This window comes from Acinonyx jubatus, chromosome A2, assembly GCF_027475565.1.
Source record: "Acinonyx jubatus isolate Ajub_Pintada_27869175 chromosome A2, VMU_Ajub_asm_v1.0, whole genome shotgun sequence".
In the NCBI taxonomy this organism is placed as follows: Eukaryota; Metazoa; Chordata; class Mammalia; order Carnivora; family Felidae; genus Acinonyx; species Acinonyx jubatus.
The window spans coordinates 139,361,644-139,387,261 of NC_069383.1; the positions used below are offsets into that span (position 1 = coordinate 139,361,644).

The following is a 25,618-nucleotide window of genomic DNA, read 5'->3' on the forward strand; positions in this document are numbered from 1 at the left end:
CACACACCAGCACTTCTGGTCTGCTTTGTGCTCCACCTTTAGCCATCAGTAAGCTCTCCCTCCCAGGCCTGGCTGTTAACAAACCTCCCCTGGTGTCTGAGTCCTCATCAGTGATGGTGATGGTAACCAGATCAGAGGCAGTGAGTGGTGGTTTAGAATTGGACTGCGCACCTGCTGTGTGAGTTTGTGTGAATTAACCACTTTGTGCCTCAATTTTATCAGCTGCAAATGAGGATATTAAAAGTACCGAATGATCCCCAACTCTCCATGGCCTGTGACAACACACATTCATTTCTTGCTCAGTGCACATGTAGGCTACAGGTGTGCTGCAGCTCTACTCTACCTGTCTTTTTCATTCCAGGGTGCAGGCTGTCATGCCGCCATCAAGTTCAGTATTGTGATGGAGCCTCTGGGTGCCTCTTAAAACTGCTGCTAGATGGGTCACATCTGTGATAGCCATTGGCAAAGACTATCCCACAGCTGACCCTAGAGTCATTGGGGTAGGGATGTATTTTCTCACGGTGAACAGAGTAGGGAATATGTGTCCATAATAATGCAGTGCACCATGCTGCCTCATAGGTCTCTTGTGGAGTATGAATAAGTAAATGGGTGTGAGAGCTTAGAAGGGTGCCTGACATACAATAAGGACTTATTAAATGTCATTTTTTTTTGTTAAGTCTTGTGCCAGGTTTCTACTCTAAGCATCTTACATATATCTTTTTTGGAGAGAGAGACAGAGGGAGAAGGAGAGAGAGAGTATGCTCACATGGGTTGGAGGGGAAGCACAGAAGGAAAGGGAGAGAGAGAATCTTAAGCAAGCTCCACAACACGGGGCTTGATCTTACAACTGTGAGATCATGACCTAAGCCAAAATCAAGAGTCTGATGCTTAACCTACTGAGCCACCAAGTGCCCCTCATCTTACATGTCCTTATAGTTTACATCTCAAGATTGATATTATTATTCCCATTTTTCAAATGAATAAACTGAGGTTTACAGAGGATAGGTAAATTGTTCACAGTCACACTGTTTGAAAGAGACAGAGTGGGCTTTTAAACCAGGCCTACCAGACTTCAAAATCTTTGCTCCTAACCTTCTACTATTCCAGTAGACACGTATTGGGAAGAGTCTCCCTAACTTTATGATCCTGTTTCACTGCTGCTAGCATTCTCTACCACCCCCATACTCTGCTGTGACCTTGAAGGACTTGCCCTTAGACAGCTGCCCACCCAGAGACACACAGCTGCCAAAGTTCAAAGACTCGTTATAATGACCTTCAAATTTGAGTTAGTGTCCTTGGTTCCTTTACTCAAACAACAGAAAGGTCAATTCTGTGGAACACCCACTGAGTGCGCCCCTTAGAACTTCTGCTAGATGGGTCACATCTGCTCAGAGATCCTGGATTCTCTCAATCACATATTTCAAGAGCTGAATTTATATACCACCCTGACCTTACTTTGTGCAGGATTGTACTTGTCCAGTTTCTTGCCGGGCCTCCCATACCTTTCCCCAAGGCAGAAGCCAGACCCCACAGGAAGTCCATCTAGACATTGTTAGTGAGAAAGGTACCTATTTGTCCCTCTTTCCGTATCTCGTTGGTGGGCAGATTGTCAAATAATGTGGGCATTTGCAATTCTGCAAGGTTAGACCTGTCCACCTTCAAGGCTTAGGGTGTGGAACATGTCCTGAAAAGAACTTGTGGGTCCTCACGTTCACTCTTCTGAGCCCAGGGCAGGAAAGCCTTTCCACCTCATACTTGGTTCAGTTACTGATCGTATTTTCTCCATGAGGATAGGAGCGTCATGAGAGTAGACACCGTGTTTCATGACCCTTCTGCATTTCCGCACAATGCCTACAGGCATGGGGACATCATTAGAGGCTGCCAGAGAGAACCTGCAGGGATGAACTAGGTATAGCCCTTCTTTGGGCAGCACCCAGCCTAGGAGCTTTGTCTCTCAGCTCTAAAATGGAGACAGTTGGTGTCTGCATAACTGAAATGAGGATTCAGATTCAAAGAGAGTCAGTATCGTGAAGTGGTAGGAGTGTGCTCTAGAGCCCACACTGCCCCATTTATATCCCAGCTTACTATTTACTGTCTGTGAAAAGTTTGGGCACCAGTTTTCTCACCCATACGTTGGGGATAATAGTACTCATTTCACAGGGTTATTGTGAGGGTTGAATGTTAGTGCAAGTGTTGGGCACATAATAAGAATTCCAGAAGTGTTAGGTATTACAAGTAACAAAATAACATATATGAAAATACCTAGAATTGCCTAGAACAATGATACTCAAAATGACCATCCACAGTGAGGTAAGGAACTTGTGCCACAGTACCACAGTGTAAATCAATACCCTCCTTTCTTCTGTGAGTAACTCTTATTAGGGAAAAATTGTGTGCTTGGTGGTAAAGCCAATTTGTATTCTGGCTCTGGCTGTGTGTCTTCCATGTAGACAGTACCACATGGCCCACGGACCACACCTCTGGTTTCCCTGGCCGAGGATGTGGTAGGCATTCGGTAACTTTGTTTAATTATTTCCCTGAACCTGAAAAAAGACTCTCTATTTACTTCTCTATTTACCTACTTCCTAAGGTAAGTAAATAAATTTCCTACTCAGTGAATTTTGTAGATTTGACGCTCCCTTATACCTATTTATAGTCTCAATATCTTCAGAGTTACGGAAAAATAGCAGCCATTGTTTTTGGTAAAAGTTGTATTTTTCTAGTAGTGAGAGGATAAAGATAGACATGTAGGTCATCATGTGCAGACTAGAGCTTGCTTTTTCAGAGAGCGGGAAGACATAGAGATACCTTCCTTTTCCTTTGTCATCATTGTAGCATTTATTCACAGAGTCAAGTGTAAAAACACGAGCAGAGTTTTTACAGGTGAGATTTACTTATGTAAATAAGTTTAGAAACTGTGCCTCTTGTTTACCAGAAAAAACAAGTATGGTGTTGTTACCTAGAAAGGAATTAATATTATGTCAACACTATTTCAACTTAACATGAAATTCATAACCGTATTAGTCTAGGTTCCCCAGAGAATCAAAATCAATTTATATAGAGAGATGGATAGGTATATTTGTATTATGTATATGTTGTATATATGAAGAGATTTATTATAAGGAGTTAGCAGGCACCTGGGTGGCTTAGTCGCTAAGCATCTGACTTTGGCTCAGATCATGATCTCACAGTTCATGAGTTCGAGTCCCACATTGGGTGAGCATGAGCCCCACTTTGGGTGTGCCCCTCTTCTCTATCTTTCTCTCCCTCTCTGCCCCTCCTGGGGTTCTCCCTATCCCCTCTCTGCCCCTTGCTCACTTGTGCCTCTCTCTCTCTCAGAAAAAAAAAAAAAAACAAGGAATTAGCCCATATAGTTATGGAGGCTGAGAAGTCCCATGATCTGCAGTTGTCAAGCTGGAGACCCAGGAGAGCCCCTGGTAAAGTTCCAATCTGAATTCAAAGGCCTGAGAGCCAGGACACAGAGTAAGCTCCAGTCCTCGTCTAACTTCAAGTCAAAGTCCAAGTCCAAAGGCAGAAGACGAGGAGTGTCCCAGCTCTAAATCAGTCAGGCAGAGAGAATGAATTCTCCCTTCCTCTGCATTTTCTTCAACTCAGGCCTCCAATAAATTTCATGAGACCACCCACACTGGGGAGGGCTCTCAGCTTTACTCTGTCTGCCAATTCAAATGTTCATCTCATCCAAAAACACCCTCACAGACACACCCAGCATAATGTTTAACCAGATATCTGGGCATCCTGTGCCCCAGTCAAGTTGATCCATAAAATTAACCATCATAGTAGTATCAGACACATGGCCCCTAAAGACCACTTTTTTGGTACTTTGTTGATTCCTATATACTTTCTTAAGGATGAATTATTTTCTTGCTGGGCTAAAACTTAGTCTAGTTTTAGATTTTAATTCCTTATTTTTTAATTAAATCTGTTTTATTCTCTTTTTAATTTTTATAAGTAGTATATTTTTATGAGGGGTTATATGTGAAAATTTAAAAGACATGTGCCAGTGGTGGTTCTGGCAGATTTTCAGCTGCAGGAGCATTCTGTTTCTGAGCTAAAAAATAGATTTGATAGATTATAGAGGAAACCTTTTGAGTGATGGAACGGGGGGGGGGGGGGGAAGGGAGGGAGAGGAGGGCGGGAAGCAGGCTGCTTTGTGCAACCCTATCTCCCAATATCCTCCTAAAAACGACATCATAAGGATATGCAGTGAAGGTGGTAACTCTCTGTCATTCCAGAAAAGAGAGGGATGTAGGCAGAACAGCCTGAAGTCTCAGGGCATGGAGGAAAAATGTTCAAAAACAGAAAAGTACTATTTGAAAATGCAAAAGAAAATGGCTATCCTAGGAACGAATTGGATTATTTTTCACTGATAGTTTTCCTGTAACCCTAAAGAATAGTACCATAGCTCCACCTACTGCAGAAAGCAAAGAGGCAAACCACTCCATCAAAAAGAACCTTCTTCCCCACCCCGGGCTTTTTTTTTTTTTTTTTCTGTCTTTTTTTTTAATCTTTCGGTTTTTTTCCCAAGCAAAGTCATTGAAACTGTTCTTATTTTTTGCTTCCAATCATCCTTTCTCTCCTCTTCCTACTAATTTCATGTTTGAAAGATTTATGGGTATCATTTCAAAAGCTGACATTTCAAAGAAAACATAATAGGAAATTATAATTTGATGATTTGGTTGAGGTGTCTGGAAGTGCATATACACAAAGTACAATTTAGATATATATCGAACTTGAATAAAATATGTGTGAGAAGTATTGGAGGAGAGGAAAGGCACTATTGTTATCTGATGAGGAGAAGAGCAGGGGTTTTAAAGAGCTGAATTCTCTGACACTAATTTGCTTGGTGCCTTGGGCAAGTTACTTAACTTTCTTTGTATGCTGCAGTTTCTCCATTTAAAAAAAAATGAGGATAATGGCATATGCCTTCTCTCTGCCTCATAGAATTCTTATCAGAATGATAGAAGATCAAGTAATGCCCCACTTCTCCAGCCTTCTAGCTCCCAGCCTCAGCCATCTGTAATGAATCTCAGAAGCAGGCAGAAAAAGGCCTGTGACCCGGGAGAGCTCTGCATGCTTTAAGAAAAGGCAGATTCCACTGATTTGGAATTGTGTGTAAAGTAAGCTCAGAGACTCAAAGCCAGTGTGAGGGTGGCGTGTGTCTGTGTGTGCATTTCTTCGCTATAGTTCTTTTCTCTCTGTAGTTACCTAGGAAGACAGATTTTGAAAATGAAAATGTAGGAAAAAATGGTGGAGGCAAGTGCAAGTGTCCCCTTAGAAATTTACTGGGCACCTGGGCGGCTCAGTAGATTGAGCATCCAACTTTGGCTCAAGGTCACAATCTCACGGTTCGGTTCCTGAGTTTGATCCCTGCATCAGGCTCTCTGCTGTCATCGCAGAGCTCACTCTGGATCCTCTGTCCCCCTCTCTCTCTGCACCTGCTCCACTCGTGCTCTCTCTCTCCCTCAAAAAAAAAAAAAAAAAAAACATAAAAAAAAATTCACCAGGAGGGTACCTGGACAAGAGATTTGGGAGCCTAGCAGTATTCTAAGGCCAGAATTGGGAGGAAACAGTTTACCGTATCTCAGTTAATCACAACATATTGGGTCTCTGTTTCAGAGCTTAAAAGCCTTAGCAAAAGTTTTCCGAATCATGTCTAGAATGCACTTTTACAAAGAAGTTTTACGGCATTTTAGGAAGAGTTCCATTAAAAGGGAAAAAAGTCTTTTAAGGTATATGTGTCATTTATGTTGATAATCACTATGTATCAATGTATCATTTTTTCCTCCATGAAGGTAGATATATTCAGTATCACTGTATTATTTTAGACATATTTTGATTTCCTCAATCATATGGAAAATTACTGCCTCAAGTTTCATTCCTTATGGTTTCTGATCTGATTTAAATCACTTTCCAAATTATCTTAAATCTGAAAAAAGGAATTAGATTCTGAAAAACTGATTTTGTAGGGTAAGGGGTGTGTGTCTCATTAAAAAAAATTGTAAGTTAAATATTTTTTATTGTATTTAGCATTTTATGAAGGCTTTCTTTTTGAGAGTAGAACTGAAAGCTTAAAGTTCTAGATGGGTGTTTTTGTAGGTATTTTCTTATATACCTTAAACGACTAAGCATTATATTTTCTTACAGTAAAGGGCACAGATCATTCATACATTTCAGATTGAAATGCTTTTATATAATGTCGTCTTTAAAATACATACTAAATTTGTAAATGCAAACTTGAGTGAATCGTTCTTTGTTGTCTGATGAAGGCAGGCAAAAAGTGATATCCCCCGTATTCTTTTCCATCTGAGATGGGATAATCTGAGAATTCAAATGAGGTCAGCATTAATGAGAGCTTCTCAAACTATTTAAAGTAGAGGTGTTTCATTGTTGTTGTTGTTGTTGTTGAATTTCCTGTTCATCTAATACCAACATATTACTGGTGCATAGTTAGGGCCACATGCCATTCACATGCCTTTGACAACTCCTAATCTGGTCTGTACCCTGTCCAACAAGAGGAGTCCAGTGATCACATACTGGGGTGTCATAACAGTGTCAGATTGCTATGTAAGTTTCTGAATACTTACTCTCAGTTTCGGTACTTCACTGGTCATGGACTGGTAACAATATGCTTGCAGGCAAGCACCTGGGAATAACACTGGTTAGATTAGTGATTAACAGCACACATCCAGAACCGGACTGTCTGAGTCTGAATCCTGGCTTTGCCGTTTGCTGGGCATGAGACTCCAGGCACATCATTTAACTTCTCTGTGCCTCAGGTTCCTTATTGGTGAAACGGAGATAGCCCTGCTAACCCATTTCACAGGGTTGCAACAAGCATTATGTGATGTCCTTTAAAACTCGATAACTTAGTTTGCTTACTAAGCAACAGTGATGTTACTGTTTAGCAGCAATGATGTTACTAAGTCAACCAAGCTGAATTTTGAACCTACTTGAAATTTCTATATTTTGCCAACTTGTCTAGAATAATTGTGTTGAAACCTAATTTACTTTTATGAAAGTAAGTAATCTAAGTCAAGGATATTATTCTGGGAGAGTGTAATTTATTCATTTAAAATGAATGAATGAGGGGCACCTGGATGGCTCAGTCGGTTAAGCACCCGACTTCGGCTCAGGTCATGATCTCACAGTTTGTGGGTTCAAGCCCCGCATCAGGCTCTATGCTGTGACAGCTCAGAGCCCAGTGCCTGCTTTGGATTCTGTGTCTGCCTCTCTCTCTCCCTCCCCCACTCACACTCTATCTCTCTCAAAAATGAATAAACATTAAAACAAAATTTTTTTTAAAAAATGAATGAATGATTTAAGCATTTGGGCTGCCTGGGTGGCTCAGTCGATTATGCGTCTGACTTTGGCTCCAGTCATGATCTTGCAGTTCCTGGGCTCGAGTCTTGTGTAGGGCTCTGTGCTGACAGCTCAGAGTCTGGAGCCTGCTCCCAGTTCTGCATCTCCCTCTCTCTCCACTCCTCCCCTGCTTGTACTCTGTCTCTCTCCTTCTCAAAATAGATAAACATTAAAAAAAATTAAACATTAAAGAATATTTAATATTCAGTGAATATTTATTGAACTTGCCTTTTCATATTCAGCCCTTAGAGGACATCCTGGGGTTCCTAGGAAGTGAGCAGTTTGTCACTGAGCTTGTATCAGAGGTCACTGCTGAAGAAGTCTAGCTGGAGATGGGTATATCTGTTTTCTTAGTCACGAAGATGTCACTGTCACTTCGTTAGCTGGAACTATTTTACTCAGCCTCCACAACATTTAAGTTGGCATGCTTGGTGCTGCCTAAAGCAGATGCTATCCATAATGAAATATCATTAATATTTCTGCATTAGTAATATGCTGCTGCCAACAGCAGGGAGCTCTTAGCTTTTGTAAAGTAACTGTTGCTATTTCTTCTGGGGGAACTGATGAGTATTTGTTTCTTAGGGAATGTCTATAAATTGTTGAGGATGTGGGACACAATCAGACTTTATACAGTATAGACCAAAAGGTATAGAAAATATTATAAATGCCTTCCTTTGCAAAGAGACTTTATTCATTCATTCACTTGTGATTGTGTATCTAGAAAACATATTTTTAGTGTTTTTGCTATTCATTTATTTAATATGTATTAGTGCCCACTATGTGTCAAGAGTGATTCTAGGTGCTGAGAATATTTTCAGTGATCAAGGCAGATAAAATCCCTGCCCTCCTGAAGTTTATATTACATTAGAGGAGGCAGGAAAGAAAACCGTGTTTTAAAAAATAAAATAAAAAAGTAGATGTTTATGGTGTAAATACAGAATAATAAGAAGGCACACGAAAGGGTCTGCTTTAGGAAAAGTGGTCAGGATAAGCACCCCTCAGGAAGTAATATTTGAATAGAGACCCAAAGGACAGTAATGGGCAAGCCCTGTGGAGGGCTGGGAAGAGCATTCTGGCAGCTGGGAAGCTGATGTGCAGTACCTAGGACCGGACATTGCAATGAGCTCATCGGTAGTGGTAGATACTATGTCTTTTCTCCAGCTATTTATAACCTGTAGTGGAAGAATACAGAAATGACTGCCCCCGAAAAACGGTCATTTCTGCTTTGATTTACTGTGTCAATCTTTCTGCCTCTTTGGAGTTGCTAATTTCTTCATCAGCTACCACATCCTCCCAGGACCTCTCTGAGGGTTGATTAGGGCTGCAGTTCAGAGTTCCCAAGGCATTGTCAGAGCACAAAATGCATTCCATTTGCTCCTGACTTTATTACATGCTATCCATCAGCTCACTGCAGGCACCTCTCAGGCATTTAATTCCACTGAGAGTTTTTCTCGATACAAATTACTTTCATTTACTGTAATTTTTTATACATTATCCACATGATTAGCTAGTTTTGAAACTCCTGACGAACACCTTTCTCAGAGGTCGTAATTCTTTCCATTTCTGCTATATCTCATGCCTTTCCTTGTGCTTTGCTAAAAATGAATCAATAAATTGTTCATTTCTTGTCCTTACCCCAATGAAGCCATATATGGTAAGTATTAATTAAATTTTTTCTTGGCTCCGAAATCCTACTGCTATTTGAAAATTTCATGTAAATTATGGAAATGAATTTACTTCCATTGTTGAAAAGTGATCATCTTCTTGTGAAGTGAAAACTAAGTTCTGGCTAATTTTATTGAAAGTAGTGTGCAAGTCAAACATTGCTTTTTTGTTTTTAAGTTAATATTTAAAGATTTGTCATGTAACAGATTTCTGTTACAAAATTTTATCTTCCTTGAGTGAGAAATGTCTAGAAAAGTTCATTAATGAATCTTGAAAACTTTGGTCATGAACTACTTACAGTGTCCTCTTTCCATACTTCAGTAATACTGAATACCTCTTAAAGACAGGATATGAGTAATGCTGTATCTAGTGAAACTCTAGGAAGAATTTAAAATGTAATCATCATTAGCAAAAATTCTAAAAACAGCATGTTCTTACTCAGTGCTTTGGCTTCCTTGCTGTCTTAATTCTATATACTTGCCTTCTTTTCATAAGATGTGCTACTGTTAGTATTGCAGATCTAGAGCCAATTACGATTGAATGACCTGGATTCTGTGTGTCTTCTACATCATCAGCTAGATTTTTTTAACTAGTCTCAATTATAGTAACAGTAAATCTATAAAAGGAAAAAATGTGTTGTATGGAAACCAATTTGACCATAAATTTCATAATAAAAAAATAAATAAACATGATACAAATTTCAATTTTTTGTTGATTTGAGTGATGAAAGACTTTAAAATGTTCACTGACCTTTCATCTATGATTTTCCTTTACTTGTGCAGTTTATCGCTAATTTTATATTGAGTCTTTTTAAAATGTGATGTATTAATGTCATCTCCTGGTATCTAAGTTGGAAAAAATGGTTTTTTAAAAAAAGCACAGAATGTAAATATTTTAGGAATGTCTTCTGTCTGAAAAGTTTATGACAGCTTCTGGCAGAAGATGTCAAAATAACATTTGGAACCATGGGCATTGATGTTCTTGGCAAATTATTATTTTTTTCTTCAGGCTTCCATTTGCACAATAATATCTTACAAAAATGGGAAATGTTTTATTTTTATTTTTTTAATGTTTATTTTTTGAGAGAGCACAAGCTAGGGAGGGGCAGAAAGAGAGGGAGACAGAATCTGAAGCAGGCTCCAGGCTCTGAGCTGTCAGCACAGAGCCCAATGGGGGATGCAGGACTTGAACTCATGAACTGCAAGATCCCGACCTGAGCCAAAGTTGGACGGCTTAACTGACTAAGCTACCCAGGCACCCCAGCAAGTGTTTTTTGAATGATAAATAACCGTTTAGAAAAAGAAAGGAAAGGAAACTGAAAAGTAAATATTGTACAATGATATTTTCCTTTCAGGATCAAATGAAAGTACAGAAATACAATAGTTAATAATTGAATGCAATAGTTCTCAACTCTGGTATACATAATAATCATCTGCCATGCTTTTAATTTGTGGGGTTTTTTGTGGGGGGGGTGGTGGGCTGTATGTGACAGTCTCAGATTCTTCAACACCGCTGGGTGCTCAGTGGTTAAATTCAGTTCTGACACAAGCCCCCAGTTAGTGTTAGACCCCATGGGTTAAAGTCTCAGTCCCTCGAGACCACCCACACTTCGGACACTCATTGCAATAGAGCACCCTGGCTACTCATAATTCTGACCAATAGTCAGAGACACCTCCCCACCCCCGGAGGTTTCCTTAACACTCAAGTTCAATAATTGCTAAAATGACTCAGAACTCATGACAGAAAGTGTTAGAGTTGCTACAACTGTTTTATTATGAAACATACAACTCAGGAACCACCATGGAGAGCTGCATATGTCAAGGTATGGGATAAAGGGGTGCTGAGCTTCCAGAGCCCATACCCTCCCAGCACCTTGATGTCTTTACCAACCCTGATCTCTTAACCCCACTATTTAGGGGTTACATGAGAGTTCCTAATTAAGTAGGCACATTTGATTAATTGTTGGCTGTTGGTGGTTGAACATTCCAACCTTTTAATCACATGACTGGTTTCTCTGGCAACCAGCCCCTAGTTTGGAATATCTAGGGACCCACCAAGAACCACCTTATTAGCATAGACTAAGGTAAGGTTGAAAGTGTGTTATGGAATTTAAAAAAAAAAAAATCTATCACTTCTGTCAGGAAGTTCCAAGGGTTTTAGGAGCTCTGTGTCAGGAATCAAGGATGAAGAGCAAATATTTATGTATATTTCAAATATATAACCCAGATAGTCATTGGGATTGTTTCCGAATATTATCGTTTTCCTTCCAGATATATGGTAGAATTTCACTTTCTCACCCTTACCCTTTTATTAGGTTGGACCTATGACTTGTTTTACCAGTAAAGATGAACAGAAGTGACATGGTCACTTTAGGAAGAAGCTTTAGGAATCAGTGTGCCAGGGGAGCCTGGGTGGCTCAGTCGGTTAAGCATCTGACTTCAGCTCAGCTCATGATCTCACGGTTCATGAGTTCAAGTCCCGCATTGGGCTCTGTGCTGACAGGTCAGAGCCTGGAACCTGCTTCAGATTCTGTTTCTCCCTCTGTCTCTGCCCCACGCCCGCTTGTGCGCTGTCTCTCTCAAAAATAAACACTAAAAAAAATGTAAAAAGAAAAGAAATTAGTGTGCCAGTCACCATGTTCCCATCTCAGTGCCCTGGTGGTTAGGGAAGAACGTACCATCCTGGGTACTTGAGTTACTAGAGTTAAATGGAACATCTTGGTACTCCATGGGACTTGCGTGAACAAAATATGATCTTTTGCTTTTACATTAAGCTTCTGAGATTTAAGGGTTATTTATTATTATAACCTAACCCATCCTGACTGATACAAGCTTTAAAATAAAACTCAATCACAGATTAATGTGTTTATTTTCCTAGTTTGCTAAGGCTTGTTATCAGTAATGAGTATTGAATTTTATTGAATGCTGTTTTTTCTCCCTCTGTCGAATTGATCATGTTTTTCATCTTAATCTGATAATGTCATGGATTTCAACACAGATATTCTCATGTGGAAATATCCTTCCATTCTTGAGATAACCCCTGTTGATCATCTTAGACGTTCTATACATTGCTAGATATTGCTAGATATTGCTATACATTGCTATACATTTTCTATTTTTTTAGGAATTCTAAATATATGTTCATTAATTAGACTAATTTATAATTTTTTTCTTTCCATTCTTATATAAGGTCAAATTTGATAAATTAAGTTGGGGAGCATTTACTCTTTTTTCTCATCTCAGTATGTATTGAGTTCTTTGAATGTTTGATTAGAACTTGTCTTTAAAATATCTGGACCTGGTGCTTTTTGGCATATGGATTTTTGAACTTCAGTACAAGTTGTTTAATGGTTATAGGTATTTTTAGCTTTCCTATTTTTTTCTTGAGTCAATTTTAATATTTCCATTCTAGAAAAGTGTCACTTTGTTTTAAATTTAATATAAGAGGGCTATAAAAGTTGTATGAGTTTTTTTATAGAGAGAGATATAGAGGAATATATATGTAGTTTTTTCTCTACCATATCTGTACAATGTTAATATTATATTTTTATTTCTAATATATACTTTTCTTAACCAATTTTTCCAGAAGTTTTCTATTAGTCTCTTCAAAGAATCCGATTTTTGCTTTAGTTGATACTCTAAAGGTTCTATTTTAGTTATTCTCTTAATTTTTACCTTCTTTCTACTTTGTGAATATATTATGTCCCTGATTTCTTGAGTTGAATGTTTAACTTATTAATCTTAATCTCACTTTTTTAATAAGTAATTTAAGGCTATACATTTAGATCCAAATCAAGTTTTTGTATGTAGTACTTGTTTAACCTTAGCTAGTTTGGAAGTTGTAGGTTCCATTTGTATTCTTTTGGGGATTATAACCTTTACATTTATAAATTTGTAACCTGTATATTGACCTTAACAAAGTTGAAAGTCACTAGCCCATCCCCTTACAAAGCAAGCACCTTAGATACCTTTCACTTCATTTGCACCCCTCCCATCTCATCATTTCTTCTTGCATCTCTCCATTTGGGGTAATTTCCTCAGATCACTATTCCTTAGCTATAGCTAATATGTAGTTTTCCCAGTCCTTTTTTTTTTTTTTTTAATGAAATAAACTTTTTAAAAGTTTTGGTATTTTTTCAAATCTATTGTTTATGATATCCTATTTTATTGTGGTTTTAAATAATACTTATTTTATAGTGGTTTTCCGATTGCTCTAATAGCTCTAATAGCTTTCTAAAGAAGCTGTTCCTTCTGTTTCTTACATCTGCTGACTCTCCCTCCCTCCTTCCTTACACTGGTAAGTGACTTTGGAAAGTGTGTTTGTCTTCGTTGAGGTGTGTTTTACCTCTGGAAAATCTTTGCATTCTCTTCTGTCTACCTCAAGGCTTTTGGCTTCCAGCTTTTTCACCGAGATAGGACCAGTTTTTAAATGTCTTTCTTAAACTTGGAATTTCCTTGCCATAAGGGTAGTTTAAACTAAGACTAAATTCGCATACATGGCTTTAGTTTGGAGTTTTGATTTCTCATAGTAGACTTTTCCTCAACCCTGGAGCCTGGCTAGAGACCAGCTTTTTTTTTGCCTGGAGCAATGAAAGAGTGTCTTACCTGTGTCATGGAGGGGGACTGTCATTTCAGGGTCTGGTTTTATGCAGGAATCTCGGGTCTAGCTTCTCATCTTAGGTAAGCCCAAGGCCACATCTACTGTCCCCACATAGTGTTACAGTCCTGGGACCTCTGCCCATAATTTTATATGCATACACACACATATTAGGATCTGATCCTTGTATTTATTTAGGACAGATCTCCTTTCCTCTCCTCCCCCTGCTCCCCACACACTTTGACATCAACTGATTGCTGGTCAGCTGTGGCTTGTATTTCCTCTTCATTTAATGCCTCATCAACAACATACTCTTATCATTTAAACTTCATTTTTTTCAAACTTATGTGTTTGTAGCAGGCAGAAAATATTCATTAGCTCAATCCACATTACTGATAGAATCCTTTACTTTCTAATAAAGGAAGAATAATCATTAACCAAAAATATAGAAACTTAATAATGGCTAATGATTGATAGGCCAACTGAAAGATGAGAGTGAACTAATTGAGGAAAGCTGTTTAGAGGTTCTCTCATTTAATATCTATTCAACATGTACTATATAAGATTGTAGACACACTGTTCTAGATCCTGGAGGTACAAAGATAGAGAATATACAATGTCTTGATACTTTTGGGGAGTCCTAGCAGGCTGATCTTTACATGTGGGTTTTGTTACTCTTCCACAGATAGAGTTTTTGCAGCTGTTCAGTACTGTGCTGCTTACCAGCTGTGTGATCTCAGGACTTAAGATGTCTTCATCGGCCAGGCTTCACAGGGGACAATATGGAAGATCTTCAGTAGCTAAAAGCAGCAGGCCATATAAACCTATTCTGCTGATTTCTTATTTTCCTCAAGAGGGCTGCTTAAAGGAGGGTAAAGACATGCTAAGCATTAAAGAATTACTGTAGAATGTGGCTGAGTATTCAAAAAGGAACAAAGACAACCATGAGTGATACCAGTCCATTCTGGTGATGTCAGTGGTGGGGACACTCAGAAAGAAGGGCCTTCCCAGTACTTTTAATCAAGTGGTTCAAAGAGAACATGATCAAGAGAGGCCTTCAGATCAATTGTGTTATTGTTTCTATCAACAGTGAACAGAGGGAATAACACATAACCATCCTAGGTCGTTGGTTGCAGGATCACGGCCTTATGGTGGAAATGATGCACCTCTCCTCTGAATCAAGTCTTACACGAACACTCCAGGAAGTTAAAGATGATGGGTCCCCATTTTGCATTCCTCTTGCACCGTAATTATGCTTCATGAGTGTATCAAAAGCTTTTTCTTGTCCCTAGTACATTGTCATATGCTCCTGGAAGATGCCCTGTGCTGTGGCTAAAGAATACAGGAGATTTTTCTCTGAACGGGAGCAGCAGGAACATGCTGGAATTGCACTGCAGGCGCCTTACCCAGCTACTCTGTCCCTTCAGGCATTCAGCACCTTCTCTTCCTGTTGACTGAGGGAAAGTGTATGGTAATGAGTTGAACCTGCTCATTGACTACCTGGAAAGGAGGAAAAGGCAACTGGAAGGCTTGGAGACACCAACTCTTTGGCTAGCAAGTGATCATTCCTCATTTCAAGGCACAAATACCCCCTGTCATGGGCAAACTGCCTCCACTTCTTCCATCCCCTGGAAAAGGGATCCTTCTCAGGCCCTCATCCTCCTGCCCCCCTTCCTGCCAGTCCCCCTCATTAAGGGACAGGCCAGGTGGCACTCTCTTTCCACCACCAGTTCTTCAGTCAGTGCTGCACAAGCAGACAGCTCAACCCAGGTCTTTGGTGAACTAAGAAAAGCTCCCTGAGCCAGGAGAACAAGATGGCTGCTGCCCCAATGGCAGCCTCACCCTCCTTCAAGGACCAAGGCCCCTGCTGACCTGCAGCACTGATGTCCAGGCAGTGGATATGAATGTGTTTCCCTTCTGTTCGATATTCGGTCCTGTGGAAACGTTTTTCATATTTGGAGTCTCTTTGTGCCAAACTAGAGATTTGTGGAAGGTCATTGTTACAGATATGGGATCTCAAAGTTGTTCGATAATATACATATTAAAATACAATACAAACTTTTAACTTTTTTTTTTAAAGATACAGTGTTTTTCTTTAGGGAGTTCATAGTCTATCAAAGAGAATGATATAGAACAAATATAATATAGAATGGTAGGAGAAATGCTTACAGAAGTGTGTGTAATTTCTGTGGAGTCTGCAAGTAATCTCCAGGTCTCCTCTTTGCCCGTTAGAGTTAGATACTTGATAGAGTGGATGATGTTTCCAAAAGTTGCTGTAGAACAAGTGAAAGGCCCCAAAGCAGACACATGTACAGGGGATCCCACTGGTATTTTGGTTTGGCTAGAGAAATAGGAGTGAGTGAAGAGTGATGGCAGATGAAGGCAGAGAAGTAGGCACAGGTTTTCAGATTTTATTCTGTAGCAAGGGGTTCATCGTGTTTGTAAGTTAGGAAGATAACACTGGTGGTTGTCTTTCTACAGAAGTGTTAAGATGCTGAGAGGAAAACTAGAAGGCGTGAGCCAAATTAAGAGGCTGTCGCAGTGAGGCCAGTGATGATAGATTTCCGAAAGCACGAGGAGAGGTGAAGAGGAAGGAGCAGGGGATTTCAGAAACGGAGATTCTCAGAGAAGATTTCAGAGTTAGTATAAACTGAGAACAGGAACAGTGTTAAGTACACCAAAATTTATTGAACGTTAACATATGCCAGGCATTTTACCAAATCCCTATAGCTCACACAGCATCATAAGACAAATGATAATTTATAGATGAGAACACAGTCTCAGAGAAGTTCATGAATAGCCCAGCATTGCACCTGTGGGGCTGTAACCCAGGGCTGCCTGGCTCCCAAGCTTGATTCTTCCCACTCCTTTTATTGCCTCTCGGTAGGGATTTTTTTTATTATTATTATTCTAATCATCTTTTCCATGGAAGTCTGCCTCATATTGTAGTTTTATAAAGTGAAAGGATGAGCAATTCAAGAGTCTCTAAATAACTATAATTTGAAGCTTCAAATTACTTCTCAACTGTAAGCTAATTAAATCTTGCAAGGCTGGCCCCTCTAAAGTTGAAAACGATTTGGCATCTCTTTCCATGTCATTAGGCTACATCTATCTTCACAGTGTGACGATTCCGCACCCTGCATTTTCTGTTGGTCGACATGTGGTTTGAGGGCGGTGGGGTAAAAGGTGATAATTATTCCCATCCCCTCTGGTGAAATTTATCAGAAACTAATTCAGAAGCTGTGCTCTCATCACTAAGCTAGTTCACAGTGCAAAAACCAGTGATCGCTCAGGGATGTCTGACAAATACGGTGTCACCATAAATTGAAGAAATAGGAAGCCAGTAGCAATTATTGATGGTTGAGTGCAGGAGAAGTTCTTTTGGGCTTTTCACGTGAGTAGAAAAGATCTGATTTTAATAAACAAGATGGAATCCTGTCACCAGCTTTTCCTGCCAACTGGATTCTTCCTTTCCTACCAACCAAATTCATAAGCATCCTTACCTTTTCTTTAAACAGTAATCATGGGGACTAAAGGAACACTGAGAGGCATGAAGCTCAAAAATAGCCCGAGCCCACCCCTCCTATCATGCCTTACACAGGGGTTAAATGGGATTTCTGGACCAAAGGTGAGGAGGTTGTACGTCGTAGTGGTTTAGAGGACAGATGCTAGAACCAGACTGCCTAGAGTTGAAACCTGGTCCACACACTCACTAGCCACGTGATCTTAGGCAAGTTGCTTACTGTCCCTGTGCCTCAGTTTCTTCATCTATAGAGTGGAAAGAATAAGACACACCCCATGGGTTTGTTTGAAGATTACAATGTAATGTAAAGAACTCAGAACAGCAGCTGGCACAGAGTAAGCCCTGTATAAGTGTTTATTATTATTACTATCATTCTTGACATTTATAAGCAATAACTTCTACTTTAGTGTGTTGTGGTGATTGTTATTGGGCTTAGATAATAAAATATTTGATTTTTTATTTCCAGTAAGCAAATTTTTGAGTATAATAAGAATAGACAGTCTCTTTTATGTTTATCCATTATGATGTTTTGCTCTGATTTTGTTGTGTAAATCTTTCAAATAGAAAAGATTTAAAACTGAACCATAAGTTCTAAAACTGGTAACTAAAATTGTGGCTTTTGTGCTTTTAAAAAATAGATTCTTTATTAAATTGGAAACAATTTAGTGCACCCACATTCCTTCTGCTTTAAGTAACCTATAGAAAATTAAAATGACTACCAAGGTGGAATTAACCATATTTGTGATTGGCAAAGGAAAGTCACAAACAGCTTTCATGCAGCACGTGTAGCTATTTTAATGGATGTTCCAGACTGGTCCATAAACCCACCCGGTTGCTGCACTATTCCACAGATGGCCACTTAAACAATTTAATATCACTAAAATGGTTCTGGTAAAGAATTCTTTAAAACACACTGCAATGATTTGTCATTTTGAGCTGTCTGAAATACCATCATTGCCCTAATGGCCCATGGTCAGAACATTTTTCTCCAAATGTGTTTTTTCCCTCCTACTGACTCTCCTTCTTCTGTTCAAACCCTCTTCTTTCATCTGTGTGTTCTTAATAACCACTAATCAGGCTTAAGTTTCATTCATAGTGTCTAGCCTCCACTAGATTTCCTTGCCCTGCTCTCTAAGACCTTGATTTGAGAAGCATCCTGTCTTCAAATCTTACCCTTTGTGAGTCCACTTCAGTAACTTTTAGGTAACCTTTTCTTCAAGTTCTGAGGGCTACTTGATTGTGGGAGGAGGGCAGCTTGACAGAGGGATTCACAGTGCAAAGACCCAGTGGTGAGCAGCCTATGGGACATGTACAGTGAGGAGGTGCTCCTACAAGGTACAGCATGTTGCACAGTGAGCCGTGCCCTCAGCTGTGGCAGTGGGAACGTGGGTAGATGTATCACAGAGGCACCACAGCTCCTCGCTGGTGTCCCCGGCAGACCATGCTAATCGATCATGGCAACCTTGCAATCCTTCTTAACAGAGCACTCCAGTCACTACCAGTCATTTGATGTTGGCACGTAAGATGAAACCTATTTGCCATCCGGGATATGATTTCTGCAAAAGACATAAAGTTTTCTTCAAATGGATTTTTCTTATATTGATTCTCCATTAAAAAAAAGGAAAAAAAAAAAAACCCTGAGGACGAAACATTAAATCTCAACTTTGTGAAGGCATTTCTTTAGCGGGGGAAATATAATATGGTTCGGAACATCAGACATCTCAAGCAAGCCTTTGGCAAGTGCTAGATTCAGTCAGTTCATAGCCGAATTTTTTGACACGTGCATAAATGCTGACATTCAGTGCTGGTGCTTCAGGTGAGATCAATGTACTGTAGATACCAGACTGAGTTGACATTCTCTTACAGACATTCAGAACCCAGATTGTATTCTTGTCACACCAAGAGCCATCCTCTTTTTGTACAAAGGTGGATGATCAAGAGTGGCTCATTTCTCAGGAGCTTTGATTTTGCTCAAACACTTGGAGAAATGCTTTGTTATAACCTTAAAGATCTGGAATATGAGCAAAACTTAGTCAATTCACAGTTAACACATAAAGCACAGATATGCCTTATTTAGACTATGCTAAGCATTTTCCATACATTATCACATCTGATCCCCATAGCAATTCTACAAGGTAGATAGAGCCTACTTTTATTTCTAAGATGTCCTAAGATGAGGACATTGAGAAGAGAGAGGCCTAATTTGCCCAAAGTGCTATAGCTAATAAATGGAAGAATCACGATTTGTGTTCAGATAGTCTGAAAAGCCTATTCTCTTCTCCCACACTGCCTTCACTTGAATTGGAAGTTTTATAATTCTCCTTATTTGAAGGTTCATACCATCCAGTCCTGCCTCTGGCTGCAAAGAAGCAAGCCCTTTGGGACCTCATTGGGTAGTAACTTCTAAAGCTTGAGCCCTGGCATAAGGCATCTGACAAATCATAGCCTCACCACCATGAGCAGAATAATAAAGAACCCCGGTTAAGGTTAAGCTTAAATAATACAGCAAGAATGCATTAGGACCTAGGAATAGAGTGGATATTTCAGAGGGTAGCCAAAAAGAGGTAGGGATTGAACAGAATTGAAAGCCCAAGGAGTGCTTTTCCAGTGAAGTCAGCCATGTTTCTCAAAATGTGGTCATGAGAACCCCTGCATTAGAAGTGCCAGGAAGTCCCAAGTTCAGAAATATCTCCCCCATGTTGCCTTGTTTCAGTTAACGATTTTTCTTAACATTCATACATCTGGGTAGCTGTCAACTATGAGGCAATTAGATTGCTTTTAGTTGAGATTTGCAACCTGACAAATCAGGAACAGGGAAAAAAGCCTTTGGCTTCTGAAGCTCAGAAAGAAGATGGGAGTGTGAAGGTCAGGGTTGGGACAATATTAGAATGCGAGAGAGTGGGGGAGTCAGAGATGGTATGAGGATCGTGAAAACCTGAAGGGTAGGAAGGTGGCCGTAGGGGTCCTTGTGAATCTGCCTTGTGTCCCTCTGTTTTCTGTGTTCTGCTGGTCTCTCCCTACTCTAGGCCAGAATGAAGGGCCGTGCAGGCCTTGGTGCTCTCTCACCAATTTCCAGACCCTCTCCTCTTGGGCTGCAGTAACTCCAGGAAGGACATCCTCCAGTAATTCCAGTAACATCCACGGCCATGCCTTTACCACCCCAAATATCTGACAGAAAAGCTATAAAACTTTTACGAGGGAATACTCAATGTCCAGATTTTTTTACATCCCCACAGTCTTGCCATATGGTCACTGTTTGTGACACACAGTATCCCCACAGGGCCAGTATCCCAGCCCCAAGCACGATGTAGGTTCCTGGCCACAGTCAGGACTTACGCTAGTGCTTGCCAAGATGGCTGCTGTCACCTTTTAGAAGTTACTCCATACTTCCTGATTACTGTTGCTTATGAAAAACATTTGCTTCAACTGTTTCACCTCTTTTAATTCTGATTGTAGGTGTTCATACATGCAACATGAGCATTTCTAGCTGAGAAAGACTAATTCAGGTATTTTGGTCCAATTTAAGTACCAGCAGGGGTTGGGCATAGCAACAGATGGCATAAAGAGGGCTAGCCTCCTGTTTTCACAAGAACCTTGCAAGTGAGGTATTATTAGCCCCATTTTACAGATGAAGAAATGAATGCTCTGACAATTACTTGTTCAAGTTTCACAGATAGTGACCAGGATTTAAAGCTAACCTGGCCTGCTCCCATGGCCTGTGCTCACTCCAGTTGCCCTTTGGAGATGCCAGGTGATGACAGTAATGGCCCTTATAACACACACAGCTCTCCTCTGCCAGTGCTGCTGCTCTCCCTCCTTCGGGAAGGGTGACGGTGTCGTCAGGCCTGCAAGCAGTGACCCATGTGTCGGCAGCATTCTTTCACAACCACTTTTACCTTCCGGTTTTCCTTGATCCTCCTCCCTTTCCTTGCGTGTTTTGACTTCCACGTTCGCCTCCTTCCAGAATCAGGTGTTTCCTGGCTTTCCTTCCCCTGCCAACACTCACAACCACTTTTCATCTGTTAACTGCTTAGATGTTGAGGTGCACCTTGTTGAATGAATCCTAAGTGGAGAGTGCCCATTATAAATACAGTTGCCTTGGGGCACCTGGGTGGCTCAGGTTAAGCATCCAACTTCGGCTCAGGTCATGATCTCACAGTTCATGGGTTTGAGCCCTGCATTGGGCTCTGTGCTGACACCTCAGAGCCTGGAGCCTGCTTCAGAGTCTGTGTCTCCTGATCTCTGCCCCTCCCCTGCTCATGCTCTGTCTCTCAAAAATAAAAAATAAATGTTAAAAAATTTAAAAATAATAATAAAAAATAAATGCAGTTGTCTTTAAAAATAATGTGGTGTATTAGTGAAACCAAAGGTTGCTTTTTATAGACTTTCTGCAAAATCAAATAGGCCCTTGTCATTTGTAGGTTAAAATGCTTTGAAATTTAGAATCAGCTGATGCTCCTCTTTCAGAGGAGGTGAGAGAAGCACGTAGATGTTTAAACATATGATCATGTGGAAGAGTTGTCACCACTGTGGATTATGCTTTGCACCTGCCATCTTCTTATATCTAAAAAATGTTAGCTACAGCCAAGTGTTGCCACATTCAAAGCTACTCCCTGTTCTTTTGTTACCTTATTTCAATTAAAAGGAAAAAAAGAGGTGTTGAAATGACTAATACTCTAGTACCAAGAGCATCACAGACCAAAACAGGTAATTTTATGCTATTGCTATAGAAACAGCAGTAAAAGAAATGAGCATAAACCTTGCTTTTAAATGATTCACTTATTCTCTTTTAGACCCTTGGTGCCATAATAGACACTCTCCTTTTAAGTAAACAAGGAATGGAACATCTATTAATGTAGATTTTTACTTTGCATTAAGATTTTTTTAAAAGCTAAAACCATGCCTTACAGAAAAATAAAGATTAAGTGGGTTTTCCCAAATGCTACCTCAGTTTAGAATTCATGCAGATGTTTCTGTAAGTCCATTGTCTCTAGACACAACCTTATGATTTTGTTATCTAATTTGGCCAACATTAATACAGCTAATATTTACTGAGCACCTACTGTATGGCAGGCATCTGCTAGTCACATTGCCACTGCCCTCATATTCTGACGGAGAAGGCAGAGAAAAGCAAGTACATAACTACAAATCTGGTAAGTACTCTGAAGGAAACAGGCAAAGGATTAACCAAGGTGGTACTTGTTCTTAGGTAGGGCAATAAGGATATTTAAATTAAGACTTGAAGGAGGATGAAGAACCAGCTGTGGAAGGAAAAAGGTAGCCACAGAAAGAAAAGCCCTGTGCAAATTCCTGTCACAAGAGTATACCAGGTGTGAAGCTGTACAGTGGCACAAATGAGGTTGGCATGCATGCTGCTTTATCTCCCTTCCACCCCTCCAGATCCACGGACTGTCTTCTCTCATGTGCTCTGTATCCAGGGCAGCACATGCCTTCTGTTCCCCCACATCACATTGTATTAATCACCCAGACTCCCTCAATCTCAGGCCTTTTCAGTCAGTGGGAAGTATCATCAGGAGATCAGAGGACAGGAAGAGAGAAGTCAGGGTACTTCTTTCCTTTCCTTCTGCGGGACCCCTCCTACGAAGATCCAGTTGCTCTGGCTCCAGTCCTCCTCTTGCCCTTATACACCTAGGAATGGTTATGGCTGCCCTCTGTTGTTACCTTTCAGTGTCTAACGATCCCTCGTTCCCTCAACCCTGCCCATACCTCTGTGAGGAGATATTTCATGGCATTCATTTAACCCATGTAGAGTGATTTTTTTTTTCCTTTGAGGTTCCTGATTATAGAGAATGAGACCTGGTAAGTGAGGCGGGATAATTTATAGACCTTGTGAGCTAGGAACGTAGATTTTGTTCTCAGAGCAGCGTGAAGTTACTGACATAAGACAGGCTAATAGATCCCCATGTAAGATGGTCACTCTGGATGCACTTGAGAGTCTTGACTAGGGAAAGGAGGATAAGAATGGAAGCAGGGAGACCAGCTGGAAGGCTGTGCAGGCAAGACATACAGTGCTTGGACCAGAGTGACCGTATAAGAGTTAGAGAAATGAGTAGATTCAACATAGAACTGATAGACTTGAAGAGAGGAAATCCCTTAAGTTTCTGATTTGAGCCCTGCTGGGAGTAGTGAAGATGGGGAATTGGGGTCTTTTTTTTTAAGTTATTTAAATTCCAGTTAACATACAGTGTTATTAGTTTCAGGTGTACAATATAGTGATTCACTTCCATATATTGCCCTGTGCTCATCACAAGTGTACTCCTTAATTCCCATCACCTATCTCACCCATCCCCCACCCATCTCCCCTCTGGTAACCATCAGTTTGTTCTCTATAGTTAAGAATCTGTTTGTTGGTTTTCCTCTTGGTGGGTTTCATTTGCAATGTCTGTGGAATATCCAGGAAAGGTTTGAAGTAAGCAGTTTGGAGTTCAAGGAATGAATCAGGGCTAGGGATGTAGATTGAATTGTCAACATACAGAAAACATTTAAAATCAGAGGGGGGGTGGAAAATAGTCCCCAAGGAAAAGAATGTTTGAGAGAAAGAGAGAGAAAAGAGAACCCAGAAGCTCCCAGATATAAGTCTATAGGAACTATTTGAATGCACATTTTAATTCCTCCCAGAATATTGAATAATACATAAATCTAGCTTTAGGGAAAAGAAAAAGGGAATAGTGAATGCTTCAGAAATCAAATGTGAAAATGACAGGTATTATCTTCTGCCCATAAAATTATCTTGATATCTAATTGGATATACTTTTTAAACGAGCAGTAGTTTTGTGCCTTCTGGGAACACTTCCTTGCTTTGAAAATTGGTACAGATATAGCTCATGTGACCATGTTAGCCTTGTGCTGGAAACTTGTGAATTGTCTATGGAATTGAACAAGTTAATTTGCTGCTCATCTCAAGCTCTTATTTCTAACCAACAGGATTCAGGTGATGAATTCTATGTGTTGTCTAACTTAATTGGGAAATGTGTTTACATTGATAAGCTTCCAGCCTAATTCAAATGAAGGAAAGCTTTCTAATTTCACCTTTCATTTACTAAAATATTGTAAGATAAAATATGTATAAAAATGGCACCAATGTGTTACCACTAATGCAATCCATAATAACCAAATCTATTTGCTTTTTACTTCAAAACAATTATTAGGCTCTACAGTGAGACATTTCTTGGTGTTTTTCTTTAGTTCCTCTACAAATGATCATCCTCTGACTCCAGGGACCTATAGATTTTATTATATGGCCTTCCAGCTTGTATATTATAGCACTGAACTGTCATCCATAGCATCCGTTAGAATGTTATTGACAAAATGTCCACTCGTATTGAACTAAGCACTCGATAAACCACTATAAGTAAATTGTTGTGCTCTTACCTCGAAGGATGGTCTATTGATTCCCCACATGAGTATGGGCCTCGCAGCAAAACCCTAGCTACAATTCCCTTGTGGTACCTGTGAAATGTTGCATATCTTTTTTGAGGTCCCGAGAAGTAAAGAGTTTTTTTAAACCTTCTTTTTTATATATCGTTGTCTGTGTAGATTATTTATTTTATTTCAGATAGTAAACTACTAATCATTGCTTTGTCCATATGGGCTAAAGCTCTTCCATTTAGAAATTATATAATAAAAGCAATCCATACCTAAATTAAGAATCTTTGAAATCATTCTCTAAAGGTAACTGTTTTCGTGAGTGCCTGCAGAGATTAATTCTGTGTGTTTGTGTGTGGTATTATAATTCTTTTTTCCACAAAGAGAATCTACCATTTATACTTTATAGAAATTGGTTTGGTATGGTGACAGTGGGCCTACCTACTTTTATTTATCTTGGGAATCTTTCCATGCTACTACATATTAATCTGTCTCATTCTTTTTAGTAGCTGCTATATGTATTATTGCATGGGTATAGGATAACATATTTATCTAAAATTTCTCTATTTGTTTTTCTCTCCATGTTGTAATGAGCCTCCATATAAGTGTATCTTTACGTACTTGTAAAATCTTCTCCATTTAAGACACGTGAGATTTTCATGTGAGTAAAAGAATGTATACATTACCTAAAGGCTCATAATCTTCTACAGGTATAGTGATACAATCAGGAAAGCAGAGATGAAGAGGGAGGGAAAATCTGGAGGTGTTCAAGGACACTTAACAGATCCCCCCCCCCTTGTTGGATTCTGCCAAATTTTCACTGAGGGCAAAAGTTTTAAAAAGTTTTTTCAAGACTCTAAATACTCAGAAATCCCTAATAATCAGAGTTTATGTAGTATTTTATATTGATAATTGAGCATCCTGATTTACAATTTGTGAAAAACGTACTTTTAGTGCCAAATATCTTCTTTATGGTGGTCTTCAAAAAGTGATCATTTATAATGATACTATTCAGTGCAACACAATAGTCAGTTATGGAACAAGCAGTCCCCTAACCCTATGTATAAA

The 25,618-nt window shown here is 39.7% G+C and overlaps 1 protein-coding gene across 22 annotated transcripts in view; it reads left to right on the top strand.

The window, feature by feature from the left end:
* Positions 1 to 25,618, top strand: part of CFAP20DC (CFAP20 domain containing) — a 230,910-nt gene that overhangs the window by 41,039 nt on the left and 164,253 nt on the right. For 4 of the 22 annotated variants that reach the window (XM_053219154.1, XM_053219153.1, XM_027039107.2 and 1 more), the window contains 2 exons: positions 14,327 to 15,634; positions 16,123 to 16,280. The exons of 16 other annotated variants lie outside the window; for them this stretch is intronic. The gene's annotated coding sequence lies outside the window, so the exon portion shown is untranslated. The remainder of the gene's footprint in view (positions 1 to 14,326; positions 15,635 to 16,122; positions 16,281 to 25,618) is intronic. 2 more of the 22 variants (XM_027039108.2, XM_053219155.1) reach the window with 1 other exon arrangement.